This window comes from Pan troglodytes, chromosome 4, assembly GCF_028858775.2.
Source record: "Pan troglodytes isolate AG18354 chromosome 4, NHGRI_mPanTro3-v2.0_pri, whole genome shotgun sequence".
Taxonomy (NCBI): domain Eukaryota; kingdom Metazoa; phylum Chordata; class Mammalia; order Primates; family Hominidae; genus Pan; species Pan troglodytes.
Window position 1 is genome coordinate 59,789,803 of NC_072402.2, and position 16,988 is coordinate 59,806,790.

The 16,988-nt window shown below is 42.7% G+C and overlaps 1 pseudogene; it reads right to left on the reverse strand.

Annotated features, from left to right (window-relative positions):
* Nucleotides 1–12,466: 12,466 nt before the first annotated feature.
* On the reverse strand, nucleotides 12,467–13,832 carry LOC100609216 (zinc finger protein 561-like; annotated as a pseudogene).
* Between the last annotated feature and the right edge of the window lie 3,156 nt (nucleotides 13,833–16,988).

The following is a 16,988-nucleotide window of genomic DNA, read 5'->3' on the forward strand; positions in this document are numbered from 1 at the left end:
TTGAATAACTTGGAGGTCCAAGAAGGTGGACCTTACTGAAACAAAGGCACATGAAACTGGATGTGAAATTTAAGGATTTGGGTATCCATCATTCTCAAATACTATTTAAAATAGAGGGAAGGCCTATTCATGGGTTCCTTCAATTAGATGTGCCACCTGAGCAAGAAATGGAGACAGCTTTTACCATGTTAGACTTATGGCAAGGAAAAGTTTGATATGTCCACGATGGTTCAGAAGAAACTATGGATTATTTTACATTTTTGGTTTCTCGCAATAGCAAGAAAGAAATGCCATTGTATCTGCAAGAACGTGTTCCACATGTGTTTAACATTATTGTCATTCCAGTCAATGATCCCCCATACCTTAAGGTACCAGAAGGAAACTTGCTTCTTCTATTTGAGAACTCTAAGAAACAACTGACCCCAAGTATGATAGACATGTCAGACCCTGACACAGATTCTTTGAGTCTTTGTATTTCAGTTCTTGGCAACTTCAATTCAGATGCTGGGGTTTTAGAAAATGCAGGTGATCCTGGGAATGCCATTAATCATTTTACACATGAAGATTTAAGAGATGGCAACATTTTCTATGTGCACAGGGGTCATCGAAACTCTCAGATTGTTCTGAGAGCAAGTGATGGAGAGCTGGTTAGTAATACAGCAGTGGTGCGGATCATGGCTGTTTCTTGGGACTTTGCAGTGGCCGTTAGAACTGGTGTGGTCGTAGAACAGGGTGGCACTCCTCTGATTACATGGAGTAACTTGTCAGTGGAGGTTAATGGTGAATGGCATGAGATGGAGACCCGCTCTGACATCACTCATCCACCTCAGTATGGCCAGATTCAGCGGTGAGGGTCAAGTGGGAAATGGAAACAAGTTAGTACCTTTTCTCAGTGTTCTGTTGATCGGAGTCGGGTCCAGTACTATAGTACATTGAAAGAATTGCAGCTAGAAAATGTTATAGATCATTTTAAATTTAAAGTTAACATAGAAGGAAAAGTCAGTGAAGAGCTGATATTTCCAATTACAACACAATGGCTGAAGTTTATCCTGAAAAATGTTCCTCTAGAGATGAGTCAACTAAACAAGAACATATTGAATTCTGATCATTTGCAGGCTGCAACAGAGGGTGTGGAAGTAGCTGAGAGGGAACTACATTTTAAGTTATTGATCCCATCTAAGAAAGGAAAATTGGTACTTGGCAATAAAGTTCTAAAAACAAACTCAATCTTCAGCCAAAAAAATATTACAGACTCTAAGATAAGTTATGAACCTCAGGAGAGGCCAAGGGAAGACTCACAGGATACTTTTAGGTTTTTGGTTGTTGCAAAATACATAGACTCAAAAGATTATACTTTCAGAATCAAGCTTAAAGCAGATAAGACATACTTTATTTTAACTAACAGAGGATTATGTGTAAAAGAAGGAGAAGGAGAAGGAAAATTAATTACGAAATCAGAACTATTTGTTCAAATTTTGGACAATCAGATCTTCCAATATAAAATCTCCAAGGGCCCTCAACAGGGGAAGCTGAAACTGCTTAACTTGTCTGATTCTCTGGAAAGTAATGACAATATCACTATGTTCACAAATCAAGAGAGAGGGAGGGAACAGGTGATCTATGTTCATGATGACTCTGAGACTGAGTCTGATGAGTTCTTTGTTGTGGCCTTCACCAAAGGACCAGGGGGGAAGAGTCAGGGATCTTGACTCAGAGCATTCATCTACGGAAATAAAAGTCACACTTTCCGTTGGGTTAAAGAATGATGAGAAAGCAGTACACATGATAGATAAGGTCTTTCATGTTGTGTGGAATGGCCAGTGCTTATTGACCCTGGCAGATCTCTGTTACCATGACCCTGACTTAGATTTTGATAATGGGCAGTTGCTGTACACCCAGCGGGGCATCCCAAATGGGGATTTGGTGTGAGGCAGAGACCCCACTCAGAAACTCTACCAGTTCAGGCAAGAAGACCTGCGGGAAGGGCACGTGCTTTTCAGGCATCAGGGTGCAGACTCGGATTGCTTCGTGCTGTTTGTGACAGATGGTGTCCACTACACATCATCTCTTCTCAAGGTCAGTGTGTCAGACCCTTATGTCCAGATAGCCAACAACACGGGGCTGCTCATACAGAGAGGAAAGGATGGCAGCCTCACAGTGGCCAACCTAAGTGTCACCACAAACCAAAATGTCAGAACAGACCACAAGATTGAATTCCACATTGTGCAGGCCCTAAAGTATGGCAGGATCCTGGTCAATCATCCTGTTTCCCACTCATTTTCTCAGGATGACTTGATGATGTGTGATTTACAGGCATGATGGCAGTGATGACTTTGATGTATTCAACCTGAGAGTGAAAGTTAAAGCCACATACTTAGAGGTGAGAATGGGTGTCTATGTTCAAGTGTGCTTGGAAGGTCACCCACATCACACGCAGGTTCTGCACATCAAGACTCTTGTAGTTGAAGAAAGAAAACCAGTAAAACTGAATACAGGAAGGCTCCAGGTAGGTAATTATCCTATCCATAGCACCAAGAATTCTCATTCTTACAGGTGCTAATAATCTGTTTGCTTCTGAAAGCTATTTTTGTGTTGATTTCTCCCCTGGTATTAGGAGTGAATTTTTAAAAATATAGATGCCATTGAGAAGAAAACTTGGAAGGTTTCATGATTTTGATGCTACCAATTTTCCTACAGTTGGAAATGGAATGTAAGCAATGCTCAGGCTTATTTTAAAGCTGGGCTCACGTGTGCATGCATGTGCATCATATATATGTTTAGTACAGTAAAAACTTGGACTAAGGGAGAGAGGTATATATTATGGTAAATTAAGAGATCTTTTATTCATTATCCATAGCAACACTGCCAATATTACATTTGATCTGAGTTATATTTATGATGTGCTGAAGCACAGTATAAAAACTTGGAGTAATTTAACAAATGTAAGAAACATTCCTAAGATACCAGCAAATACTATATTATATAGTTTCTTTAGGTCTGAATGTGGCCTTGTTTAGTATCCTGAAAGTGATGGTTAAAACTAGCCTAGACCAGTGGAATGTCAGAGGTGAGACCAAAAATCACCTGGTTTTCTGGGCCTCCTACTGGAAACTTCCAGCAGGCACAGCCATGCTGATCAGAGTTAGGAAGGGGTGTTCTTTTTTAGGGTAATGCTGTGTAGGGTGTGGGATGTGTAAGCTGTGATTTATAACAACTGGCCACAAATGCAGGCTATTCTGAATCTACCCTCAGGACTGCAAACAAGTTTACTTTTTTGCTAGATGCAGCCAATAAAATTAAGTAAAAATGAATTCAAATCAGAATGGGTTAAATAGTTTTGAATAAGACTTTGAATAGTGAGTTTGGAATAAGAACCAGTTTTTTTGTTCGTTTTCAAGAGCTTATATTTAAGTTTCACCACAAGGGGGCATATGCAGCCCAATGACTATACATCAGTTACAATCAGATTTGAGACGGAGTTCGCGGAATAAAAAAAATACGTATTGAAAATGCTGAGAGAGTTAAAATGGGGGATGATAACTTTCCTATCAAGGTCTTACAAGTTTACTGACCCAACTGCTGCGTCTTCTACCATCTTGTATTCCATCTCCTTACACTACCATTTTATTTCTTTCACCTCAACCTTGGAGTCCTGGGTTTTTTTGCTGCTGTGAATGACACTTGGTTAATACATTAGTAGCTACTTAGGTGTTGCTGACCATTACTTTTTTTTGTGACCAGGGCCAATATTAAAAATATTGGCATGGGCACCAAAACAGACTCAGGCTTAAACTGTGTATCAACCCTAAGTACAACTTAAGCCAATTGTGGATGTTAATATAAGACAATGTGGTTTTCAACAGTCTTCACTTCTACATTTATTAATATGTTTTTCTTTTTGTGTCTATATATGGTGTGTGTGAACTCAAGGCTGGGCATGAAGATAATATTCCTTCAGAGGCAGTGTTCATAGTCGGAACTCCACCAATGCATGGATACCTCCAAAAATTTATACCAGAAGGCGGCAGCTTGGGTGCAGATGAAAAGTCCCTTTGGCTTTTACACAACCGGATGTGGAGGATGGCAATATCCTTTATGTGCAGACATCCCCCAACCAAGAACAGGACTGTTTTTCCCTGGATGTGATGAATGGTTTCCAAGTTGTGGGCAGAGTCAAAATCTTGGTGGACACCACGCCTAAGTGGATTTTTCTGCAGGTACAGAATTTCACAGTTCAAGAAGGTGGCTCCAGAGCACTTCTAGAAGACTACCTCAAAATTCCAAGCAAATATTTTGAGGGATTTGACTGTGAATTTGTTCTACTTAAACCACTGAAACACAGTTATGTTAAAAGTTATAATTTTCCAAGAGGAAAGCTAATGAAATTTATTGGGAAACAGGTAATAACTCTCAGTTTATGTAATTGGGAATGTTGGGTAGGAGAAAAAAAATGGCTATTTATTATTTAGATTTATGGGAATGATGGTGTGTCCGGCATTGGTGGGTTCTTGGTCTCACTGACTTCAAGAATGAAGCCGCGGACCCTCGGGGTGAGCGTTACAGCTCTTAAGGTGGCGCATCTGGAGTTTGTTCCTTCTGATGTTCGGATGTGTTCGGAGTTTCTTCCTTCTGGTTGGTTCGTGGTCTCGCTGGCTCAGGAGTGAAGCTGCAGACCTTCGCCCTGAGTGTTACAGCTCTTAAGGTGGCGCGTCTGGAGTTGTTCATTCCTCCCAGGGGGCTCGTGGTCTCGCTGGCTTCAGAAGTGAAGCTGCGGACCTTCACGGTGAATGTTATAGCTCATGAAAGCAGTGTGGACCCAAAGAGTGAGCAGTAGCAAGATTTATTGCAAAGAGCAAAAGAACAAAGCTTCCACAGGGTTGAAGGGGACCCAAGCGGGTTGCCACTGCTGGCTCGGGCAGCCTGCTTTTATTCTCTTATCTGGCCCCACCCACGTCCTGCTGATTGGTAGATCCGAGTGGTCTGTTTTGACAGGGCACTGATTGGTGCATTTACAATCCCTGAGCTAGACATAAAGGTTCTCCACGTCCCTATCAGATCAGTTAGATACAGAGTATGGACACAAAAGTTCTCCAAGGACCACCAGAGCAGCTAGATACAGAGTGTGGACTGGTACACTCACAAACCCTGAGCTAGACACAGGGTGCTGATTGGTGTGTTTACAAACCTTGAGCTAGATAGAGTGCTGATTGGTGTATTTACAATCCCTGAGCTAGACATAAAGGTTCTCCAAGGCCCCACCAGAGCAGCTAGACACAGAGTGTCCATTGGTGCGTTTACAAACCCTGAGCTAGACACAGGGTGCTGATTGGTGCGTTTACAAACCTTGAGCTAGATACAGAGTGCCGATTGGTGTATTTACAATCCCTGAGCTAGACATAAAGATTCTCCACCTCCCTACCAGACTCAGGAGCCCAACTGGCTTCACCCAGTGGATACCACACCGGCGCTGCCGGTGGAGCTGCCTGCCAGTCCCGCGCCGTGCGCCCGCACTCCTCAGCCCTTGGGTGGTCGATGGGACTGGGCGCTGTGGAGCAGGGGGCGGCGCTCATCGAGGAGGCTCGGGCCGCACAGGAGCCCATGGAGGGGGTGGGAGGCTCAGGCATGGCGGGCTGCAGGTCCTGAGCCCTGCCTCGTGGGAAGGCAGCTAAAGCCCGGTGAGAAATCGAGCACAGCGCTGGCGGGCTGGCACTGCTGGGGGACCCAGTACACCCTCCGCAGCCGCCGGCCCGGGTGCTAAGCCCCTCATTGCCCGGGGCCAGCAGGGCCGCCCGGCTGCTTCGAGTGCGGGGCCCGCCAAGCCCACGCCCACCCAGAACTCCAGCTGGCCCGCAAGCACCGCGCACAGCCCAGGTTTCCGCTCGCGCCTCTCCCTCCACACCTCCCTGCAAGCTGAGGGAGCCGGCTCTGGCCTTGGCCAGCCCAGAAAGGGGCTCCCACAGTGCAGCGGTGGACTGATGGGCTCCTCAAGTGCCGCCAAAGTGGGAGCCCAGGCAGAGGAGGCGCCAAGAGCGAGCAAGGGCTGTGAGGACTGCCAGCACGCTGTCACCTCTCAATGGGACCTTGGAGGGTGTCTAGTCCACCTCCCAACAGATGGTAGAAGCCCTTCCACAATATTCCTATAGAAAGGTTATCTAGCCAGTGCTTAAACATCTTCAGTGATAGGGAACTTACTACTTGCTGAGATGAGCCCTTCCAATGTAAATACGCTCCAATTTTTAGATAGTTATTTAGGATGAGCTGAAATCTGCCATTTAAAAACTTTTTCTCCTAGGCGCTGGCTCTAGTACCCCAGATTTATTCTGTACCAGAGGTACCTCTGGTACAGAATAAAACATATGCCTCCTAGATTCATTCATAGTATGATTCTCCTAGAATCATACTATTCTGGTACAGAATAAATCATACCCATCCTTTCATGAAAGCTTTTTAAGTATTCGAAAGAAAAGATGATCAGATTTCCTTGAATTTTATCTTTCTTAGGTTAAACATCCCTAGCTTTCCAGCTTTTGCTTCTATGCCATGGGTTTCCTGCACCATCCTGGTTGTCCAGTTCTAGATGAGTGCCACATTGTCACTGGCCCTGTCAGCAATATCGGGGTAATGCCCAGGTATTTAACACAAGTATGCTTTAATCATTGGTGGATTTTTTTATTCATTCATTTTCTCATTCAACCAACAGATGCTTACATGGTACGTTTTCCATATCACACCCTATGATGAACATAAGCTCTCGAAAGTTAAAATAGTCCAGTCCCTGCAATCAGGGAGCTAGGTACAATTGCCAATTTGGCATCCAACCAGCATAAAATAACCAAAGACAACTCCAGGCTGCTGTCACGTTTCTTTACTTTGGGTTAGAATGGTCTTATTGTTAGACTTTGCTTTCTTATCATGAATGAAAGAATGATTTCCACTACTTTCTTTTTAAATGTTGAAAAGCAACTTGCAGGTCCCCATCATTTCCTTTATAAGACCCCAGGAACATACACTCTCCAGGTTGGAAACCATTAACAACCACCTACCATTTTAGAGTGTCTTTGTCTAGTCAGCTAGGAACACATGTTTGATGCTTCATTTTGCTTCTAAGAATTTCAACTCATCCATTGATTTGAATCAATTTACTAAACATCCTGTTCGAGTTACTGTGTGCAGTTGCCATGGTCAGTAAAACATATTTCTCGCCCTCAAGAAATACTGCTGAGCAATCAGAAGCACCAGGTTTAATATAAGGTGCACTCTTCTTGCCTCTCACGTGGCATTTTCACAGTGGTATGGTGGGAATAAAGATTCTAACTGAAAAGCATGGGGAAACCTTCACAGAGGAAATAATGTTTCAGCTAGACTTTGAGGAGAGAGTGAAAGAGCAGGGAGATAACAGAGGAGGAAACAGAGAAAAGCAGGGCAAGCAAAGGGAACAGCATGGCCAAGGGCATTCTAGAGGGACGGGGAGTTGTCCAGGAGGTGGAGGAGTGGCAGAGTGTACTTGGAGCTAGTCTGTGGAGGAGTCCTCCCCTTTGACCACAGGAGATGTAACCTGAATTACACGTCAAGGGGGCTAGACTTAACCAGGGGATTTGGGGAGCCCTGGGGATAATCAGAGAATGCTGAGGGTTGGAAAAGACCTTAGACATCAGTGCTTCTCAGCGGGGGTCCCAGGGAAGGTGACACTTTAGTGACCTCATGCAGGTGGGGTCCCAGGGAAGGTGATGCTTTAGGGACCTCATGCAGGTGTCTTTCAGTCATGGCTTCTCCCTCAAAGGCTGGACAAACCATCTAAGACCATTTCAAACCTGCTCTGCTGTGAGTTGAATTGAATACCTCTCTAAAAATAGTTTGTAAATTGTAGCCCTATCTTCTGAGCACTAAATTTTGGTCCGATCCTGGTCAATTCAGTGATTAATTGTGCTTTGTAAGAGGCGTATATTTAAGAATGACTGGTTGAAACGTATGTGTCGAGATGCAGGTGTTCCCTGTGCATCTGCTGTGACAACATGCTGTTTATGTTATCATGTAGCCTTATTCACAGAGAAGAGTCAAAGTCATGGGTCCCTGCTTTCGAGGCGACCCCTTCACATTGTCTCTCCCTAGATGACTCCTGGGGTCACTAAGTTTTGAGACATGGTCATTTTCACTTACAGTGACTCTAACCTCTAAAAACTAGTGGCGGCAGCCTTTAGTGACTTGGAGAGGGAGATTCCCTGGCCATTCTTGCCCTTCATTCATTCAGCAAATAGTTTTTGAATATCTGTTTTGTACCAGGGATGCCAGTTCTAGGTACTGGGGATAAATTGGTGAACTAACCAGGTGATAATCCCAGCCCATAGGGAGCATTTTTCCTGATGAGGGAAAGAGAGAGGCAGGAAGAAACAATAAATAAAATAAATACATGAAATAAATGGCATGTTGAATGATTTGTGCTATGGAGAAAAATAAAGCAGGAAAGGGAGCTAGGAAGTGCTGGGATCTTGAATGGAGTGTGTGTGTGTGTGTGTATTGACGTTCAATTTCTAATAGCGTGGTGAAGGAAGGCACCGTTGAGAAAGCAGCATTTGAGCAGACCCCGGAGGAGGTGATGGATAGGTGAGCTAAGTGTATATTGGAAAAACATTCAGGCAGAAGGAAGAGCAAGAGCAACAGCTTTGTGTGGGGAGCATGCCTGGTGTGTCCGAGGAGCAGCAAGTCATCCAGTGTGGCTGGTGCTGCAGGCGTGGTGGAGAGCACAGCAGATGAGCCAGCAGATCAGGTGTGGGAGGGCCCGAGGCTTCACCTTTGACCTGGAGTGAGGAGTGAGAGGGGAGCACTGGGGGATGAGAAGGTGTGAGCAGAGGAGCGCCAAATATGTCCCTGAACGGATTTGGTGACAGGGGACCAAATACTTTTGAATCTGTCAAGATTTTCCATTAGTTTGTTGAATCCTTTAATTTCAGGCCAGCAGGTATTGTTCTGGTTTTAGAAGTCTAGGGATAGACAAATCCCAACATATCCTCTCTTTGCCTTCAGATTAATATTATTAAATGGCATGTCATTTTGGGAAGTGCCACTCCATTAAGGAAATGATGTATTTTTCCAGGAGAAATACTCTGAACATGACTGGTATTTAAAGGTTACATTTCTAAAGTGCATTAAAACTTCTCCCACATTCTGCTTAGAGCCATCTTCCATGTTTGTTTTCAAATAGCTTAAGACAGCATGTTCCGGGAGCACATGCACAGGCTATGATCTGGAATTCTGCTGCCCACAGAACTCCAAAGAAATTCTCATAGCACCTGTGTACGAGTGGACACAACTTTCTCTTGAGACCCTTCATGAACTTTTCAACTCTTGTCAGAAACACCTCTGAAAGATCAAAAGACTTTGCTCAGAGGAAGTACGCCACAGGAATGGGTGAACTTGAACTGTTAAAAATTTTGGCTGTATTTTATCAAAATAAACACAATCCCAGATACTTTTTCAGAAGTTCAGCTACTCCTTTTGGGGTTTGGGAGTTCTCTGCTGTATGTTTGGGTCACAGACTCACTGCAGCTAAGTTCCCTTTTAGTTTTATAATCCTCTTGGTCTCTGATTTTGATTCTGTGCTCTTCAATATTTCCATCAGAGTTTTAAAGACATGAAAGGCATTTTGATCAAAGTTGTGGTTATGACAAATCCAAGAGGAATAACTAATTCTCTGGAGGACAATTTCAGAGCAAACATTAAAAGGATGAAATCTGACCAGCCTGGGCAACATGGTGAAACCTCCTCTCTACCAAAAATATAAAAAAATTCCCTGGGCATGGTGGTGGGTGCCTGTCTTCCCAACTACTTGGGAGGCTGAGGTGTGAGGATCGCTTGAGCCTGGGAGGTGAAGGTTGCAGTGAGCTGAGATCATGCCACTGCACTCCAGCCTGGGTGACAGAGTAAGACCCCATCTCAAAAAAAAAAAAAAAAAAGGGTAAAATATGACAGAAGTAAAAGTAAATGCTTGCATTTGGATTATTATAGAGAGGGAGATCTGTGTGGTTGGATTAATTTGATTTCAGTGTAATTCATGACAGTGTGTCCACAGGGGATGTATGTTAGGTAGTTAGGGGTAGCATCCTTTATTAGTTGCACAAAAACCTATTGTATTCTGAAGGAGAAGGAGCAGGATTATAGAAGTATAACCTCAGTAGGAAATATAACCTCACATGCAAAGAACAGTTAAAGGACCAACGCATACTTAGTTTAGAAAAGAGAAATTTGGGCAAACTTAATAGTTGCTCTGGTCCATATGTCTCTAAAGGAGAAATTCAAGCAATGGATGAATAGAAGTTTCAGAGCTGAAATCTAACAGTTTGAATTGTCAAACAAAGCAATTACCAGCCTCAAAAATTAGTCACTAACAACACACTTTCATGTTAAAGTAGCACTTTTACCTCAGATCTTCTGATGATCAGTCCAGCATTCTCTCTGCTACACCACATTGCTCAATCGCTTTGTTCCTCCTTAATCTTTTTTTTTTTTTGAGGATGCACAGGAAGCATTTAATAAATTCAAGAGGAATTCAGCCTCACAAATTATGAAATATTGGGAAATCATTCATCATGTAAAAACTGGATATAAAAAGAAATCTTTCCTCTAGGAGATAGCCTCTTCAAAAAATAAAAAAAATAAAAACCTACAGCCAAGCCAATAAAATGGAGCACATATCTCAGCAGAACTGCAGACAATTATGCTGGTATTACTACTTTTAGTTGGTGTTGTGCTGGACGTTGAAATCAGTCCAGTAAAGCAAGAAAAAGTATATATAGAGAGATAACTAATGACTGAAGTGGAAAAATAAGAGTCATTATTTACAGATTATGTGATTGCCTATGTGGAAAGGGAAAAGAATCATATTAAGTACTTTGGACTGAATGATAACCCCCAAAATTCATATGTTGAAGCTCCAAATCCCGGTGCGACTGTATGTGAAAATAGGATCTTTAGGAAGTATCATGAAATTATGTTGAGAGATGGCAGGGGAGAGAGAGAGAGAGAGAGAAAGAGAGCGAGAAGAGAGGAGCGAAAGACAGAGAGAGAGACAGACTGACCGACCTATTTGTTGGTCTCCATCATGTGAAGACATGAGGAAGTGGGCATTTACATACCAGGAAGAGAGCTCTCACCAGAAGCTGACCATGCTGGCACTCTGGTCTCAGACTTCCAGCCTCCAGAAATGTGAGAATATAAATTTCTGTTTTTAACCTCCTTTATTTAAAATTAAATGAATTTGTAAGCCATTTGGTCTGTGGCATTTTGTTATGGTGGCCTGAGCTCATTAAGGCAGATTTTGGTACTGAGAAGTGAGGTATTGCAATTAAAAACAAAGAAACAAAAAAACTAAAAATGTGAAGCAGCTTTGAAACTGACAAATGAGTACAGGCTGGAAAAATTCTGATGTGCAAGCTGGAAATAAGGTTGGTAAGGGATTCTGGTGAGGTGTCACTGGGGAATGAGGAACATGCTATTGGGAAATGAGGAAAAGACAACCCTTGATATGAAGTGGTGAAGAACTTGGCCGAACTGTATTCTAGCATTCTGTGGAAGGTAGAACTTGAGAGAGATAAAATTGGGTATGTATCACTAAGATCTGCAATTAAAGTGTTAAAGGACACAGGAAACTTCATTCTTCCTGACTGCTTACAGGAAAATGCAAAAGAGGAGACTTGAATTGCAAAAGAAATTGTTAAGGAAAAAGGAACCAGAGCTTGGAGATTTGGAAAATTCTCAGCCTATCCATACTGCAAAAATTAGAAAACTTGTGCTGAAGAGAATCCTGAAAGTGTGGCTGAACAATCATCTGATAAATAGATCATGAGTGAGATTCATGGACTATATCAGCCATCTTAACAGAAATGAGGTGAAAGACTGGATTATACTAGAAGAGACACTGCCACTTAGATTGTGCCACCTAAAATAGACATACAAGGCAGAACAGGCAAGGCTGTCACACTTCTTAGATTTTACAAGAAGGGGACACAGAAATAATTAGCTGTGAAAGTGCACTGGCAGTTATGGATGGTTTAATTCCTGCCATGCTCTGCAGGATCCGTGGGAATAGAAGAGACCTTTGAAGGAGCATCTTTTAACAATCCACCTCTGGGGCCTACATCATCTTGGCTTCTGGTAAATTTTGACATGAATGTGCCACACTGGCAGCCACTAACCAACAGGGGCTGGGACCAGTCTGCATGATTTATCTCATACAGAACTTGTTAATGCTATGATCTTAGGAATCTAATCACCAAGGTAAGGCAGCCTGAAGTATTGACCTCACCATCCATGACCCTTCTTCACAGATGCTCAGACTTAGGCAACCATGAAGAAGTTGTATTCAGGACCTTAGGTTTAATTTTAGACCCTCAGGATGGCATCTAAGGCCAATCCACGACCATTAAACCTCCTCAAGGCATTTAGGACAAATCTGATAATCTTTGGTTCATTGCCAATAATTAAAGATGGCAACCGATGGGCTAAATGGTAACACTCATACCCTTACATTCATAGGGTTTCTCCCCAGTGTGAATTCTTTCATGTCTACTTAGGTGTGAGGAAACAGCAAATGCTTTCCCGCATTCTTTACATACGAAAGGTTTCCCTCCGGTGTGAGTTTGCAGGTGAACATTAAGGCATGAGGAATACAGAAATGCTTTCCCACATATCTTGCATACAAAGGTCTTTTCTCCACTATGAGTTTTCGAATGTTTACTATGACGGGAAGAAGTAATGAAGGTCTTCCCACATTCAACACATTCATAAGGCTTCTCTCCTGTGTGAATTCTTGTATGTTGAATAAGGCTTGTGGACGTAGTGAAGGCTTTCCCACATTCCTTACACTGATAGGGTTTCTTTCCACTGCGATTTCGTATGTGTATAGAAGGGCCCGAGTACTGAGCGAAGGCTTGGCCACATTCCTTACATTCACAGGGTTTTATTCCAGTGTGAGTTCTTACATGTTCAATAAGTTGAGTTGATCTAGTGAAGGCTTTCCCGCAGTATGTACACTTGCGCGGTTTTATTCCAGTGTGAATTTGAATGTGATCATTAAGGCATGAGGAATTTCTAAAGGACCTTCCACATTCTTTATGTTCAAAGGACTTCTCTCCTTATGAATTTTCACGTGTATAAAGTTGAGAAAAATTAGTGAAGGATTTCCCACATTTCTTAGTCTTTTTAGATTTCTTTCCTGTATGAACTGTTACACACTGCTTTAGATGTGAGGAAACTGTGATGGCTCTCCCACCTTCCTGAAATTCACAGAGTTTCTCACCAGTGTGGATTCCCATGTGATTATCAAGGCTTACAAAATACTTAAAGCCTTTTCCACATTCCTTACATTTGTAGGGTTGTCTTGCATTGAGAATTTCAAGATGCACAGCAAAGCCTGGAGTTAGAGTGTAGACATTTCCACACGGGTTAAATTTGGAAAGTTCCTGTCCAATAGAAGCTTCCTTGTGCACACTGAGGATGTCTTTTCCATAACAATTACCCTCAGAAGTGTTCCCTCCATTCTGAGCTCTCATGTGTGTCTTAAGGCAAAACTGTTCACTGAAGACCTGTCCACAATTCTTACAGTCACACAGTTCCCATCCACTGTAGCCTCTTGTCATTTGTATCCCATTGAATATTTGATTCTTCAAAAAACCCTGCTGAAGTGATGACTGTTTGGTTCTAGGTTGTATTTCCCATTCTGATAACCAATTGCCAGGTAGTCTACCACCATCCTTTCTACCTTTGTCTTTTCTTCAAAAGGGCAGATTGGTTCCCTGGAAAAAAACCCACGGGACAAATCAATGGCTGCCATCCTCTGAAGCTGACGGTGCGATGTGCCTCAATGCTCCCTTCCTTGATGCCAAGATCGCCTCAGGGCAGCTTATGAATCTAGGTGGATAGAGGCAATCTCCATTCCTCTTCGTACAGGGTTATTTGTGGTCCACAGCTGGGATGGACTCCACAACCACAAAGGCGAAACTGCACTGACCAAGTGGAGCCAGCACTGGAAAAGCTGTTCCTCCTTAATCGTATTTCTAGGATGCAGTATCATTTCAGAAAAACTATACCATCCATCACAGTTTGCACTTTGATTGTCAGACTGAAACTTCACAGGATGAGGACGTGTTTTGTGTTTTAGAGAGACTTTAAAAATTGGGATTTCTTTGATTGCCATTTGTTCATATTTTTAAGTCACACTTCAGCAAACTGGTGACTTTGTGGTTTGTTATAGGTGGAAAATGAATTGACTTACTATGCTCATGATGACAGCGAGAAGCTTCATGACAATTTCACCATCTTTGCGAATAGCTCAGAGCTTGGAAAACAGAGTCTGCCCCAAACTCTTTTTGTGACTGTTGAATCTGTAAATGATGAAGCTCCATTGGTAACAGCCAATAACATCCTTCAGGTAAGGGCTACTTCTTTTGACTTATCAGAAGATCCTGAGGGCTACCAATTTGATTTTCATTTATATTATTTCTAATGATAAATAGTAAGACCTATGACTCTGTGTATATAGTTGACAAGTTCCCACTGGTTTTAAATAAATATTACTTATTACTCAGGTGTTCTGCTGGGTACTGTTGGGAGATGAGAAGGAATCACATTGAGTTACCTTCACATTGTGTTTCATAAGTGGCACCACCATGAGGCATGGCTGTTTCAAGGCAGGTGAGGGAGGTGCATGCATGTGGGCAGCTCCTGCCAGGCTGGCAGCATCGTGGTTAAGAGAACAGCTCTGTAGTGGATAGGTAGATCTGGGGATGAGTCCTTGCTCCCCTGTATTAGCTACATGACCTTGGGCAAGTTACTTAGCCTGCTAATTTGCTCTCATATGAGTGGGGGGAAGTGGAGGCAGAGCTGTGAGGATTAAATGATAAAATGATGTGAAGCTCTCATGCAGTGCTTGACGCATGGTTAAGGCTAAATGATAGCTCTTATTACTGAAAAAAAATACTCCAAGGCCATATCAGTTTTTGGGTAAAATAAGGCCACTACTGAGTCATGGGACAGTATTTCTCTGGTTCTGGGAGCCTCAGTCTCCCTTTGCTCTCAGAGGATCCCCCAGGGCTAGTTCCCAAGTGCTCACAATAAGTACTTCTTGGTTGTGCAGGGTGTCTGCCATTTTACACCTCTCCTGAGCAGGAGCCCTGAGGTAATAACTGCTGCTGTGGCTTCTGTTGCCCACACAGAGAGGATGATGTGCTGGAAGCCTCCTAACATGGATGGCTCCATTTCCTGCTACACTAGCACTACCAGCATTGAAGCTGGCAAACCCTTCCAGGCCAATTTACACTCAAGTATCCAAAAACCTCCATTTAATAGATTTTCATGGTTTTCACATACCCTTTCTTGCTGTCTCTTCTTCTAAGAACCTGGGCATGAATCCATACGACTGGCTTGTAATTAATATAACAAGTGCTCAAAAAATAAGTATTTGCTGTAATTATGAGCCAGGTACTTCTCTAAAGGCTTAAACCAGCTGAGATATGTGCTACCATTTGTCTCGTTGGACAGATGAGGGAACTGCATGACTGCTGAGCAACAGGTTAAGGATGGAAGGACAGCATGGAAGCCTGATGGCTCATACATGCCTCTGTCCATGGTCTCCAGCAGTGCCTAACACAGAGTAAACAGGAAATATTTGTTGAAGGAATGAATGAATGGAGATATAAACCGTCAATTCCCCCAGCATTGGCCCATGTTTTCTAGACCAGGTTTCTGTCTTAACTCTCTTACTTTAGTGTGGCTTTTTTTCTGGGAGAAGCCTTAGCCTCTCACACAAATGAGCCCCTAGTGGGCTCATTCGTCAAGTATGTCAAGACATGGGAATCTGAATGTGTTCAACTTGAAATTTGGTTGAGACGAATGTTCCCACATATATATTTGGCAATTTCAGCCTTGTTTGTACTGCTCATGAGGGTCAATAGTTAATAATAGATTATTTAGAAGGTCAGAGTTAGAGGTTGTATGGTTAGAGGTGCAGAAAAGATGGACATGAGAAAGATTCCATGGTTCCATCTGGCAATGGTGCCTCCCCTTGGGTGGTGGAGAGCTTGAATATGTGGTGGGGCACTTTTGTTATCACATTGACTGGAAGATGCTACTGTATTTAATGCCTGAGGGCCAAGGATGTGTACTATTTTCAACGTGTGGGCTAATCCTGCAAAATGAAGAAATGACCCTCCCAATGTGTTGATAGTGTCCTGTTGAGAAACACTCCAGACAGGGAACTTGGGAATTACAGTACACAGGCCCCATCAGGCTTGCTCCCTGCTTGTTTGCATGATCTACAAGCTGAGAATGGTTTTTATAGATGAACATTTGCAGTCAATCAATTTAATTATAGGAAACATTAACTTTGAAGCCCATTTAAGCAAAATGTTTTCCCTCAAAAAAGAATTCCATTCTTCTTAGTAGCAGGCTTCTATTACAAAAACAAATTACATCCAATTATTGTTATTATTATTTTGAGATGGGGTCTTACTCTGTCAGACAGGCTGGAGTGCAGTGGCACGATCTCAGCTAACTGTAACCTTCACCTTTCAGACTTAAGTGATCCTCCCACTTCAGCCTCCTAAGTAGCTGGGACCACAGGCATATGCCACCATGCCTAGCTAATTGTTTATTATTATTTTTTATAGAGGTGGGGTCTCCCTATGTTCCCAGGCTGGTCTCGACTCCTGAGCACAAGTGATCCTCCTGCCTCAGCCTCCCAAAGTGCTGGAATTACAGGCGTGAGCCACCACACCTGGCTCAATTATTATTATTATTATTTGAATTTTATCGGTAAAAATTTTGTGAAAAAAACTTTTTTCTTGTTATGTAAGTACCCATAAAATATCCTCTGTTTTGTCTCATGGCCCCCAAAACCTAAACTTATGTTCTGGTTTTTCATAGAAAGTATTTGCCAACCCAAATATATACCATGGAATACTATGCAGTCATAAAAAAGAATGAGTTAATGTCCTTTG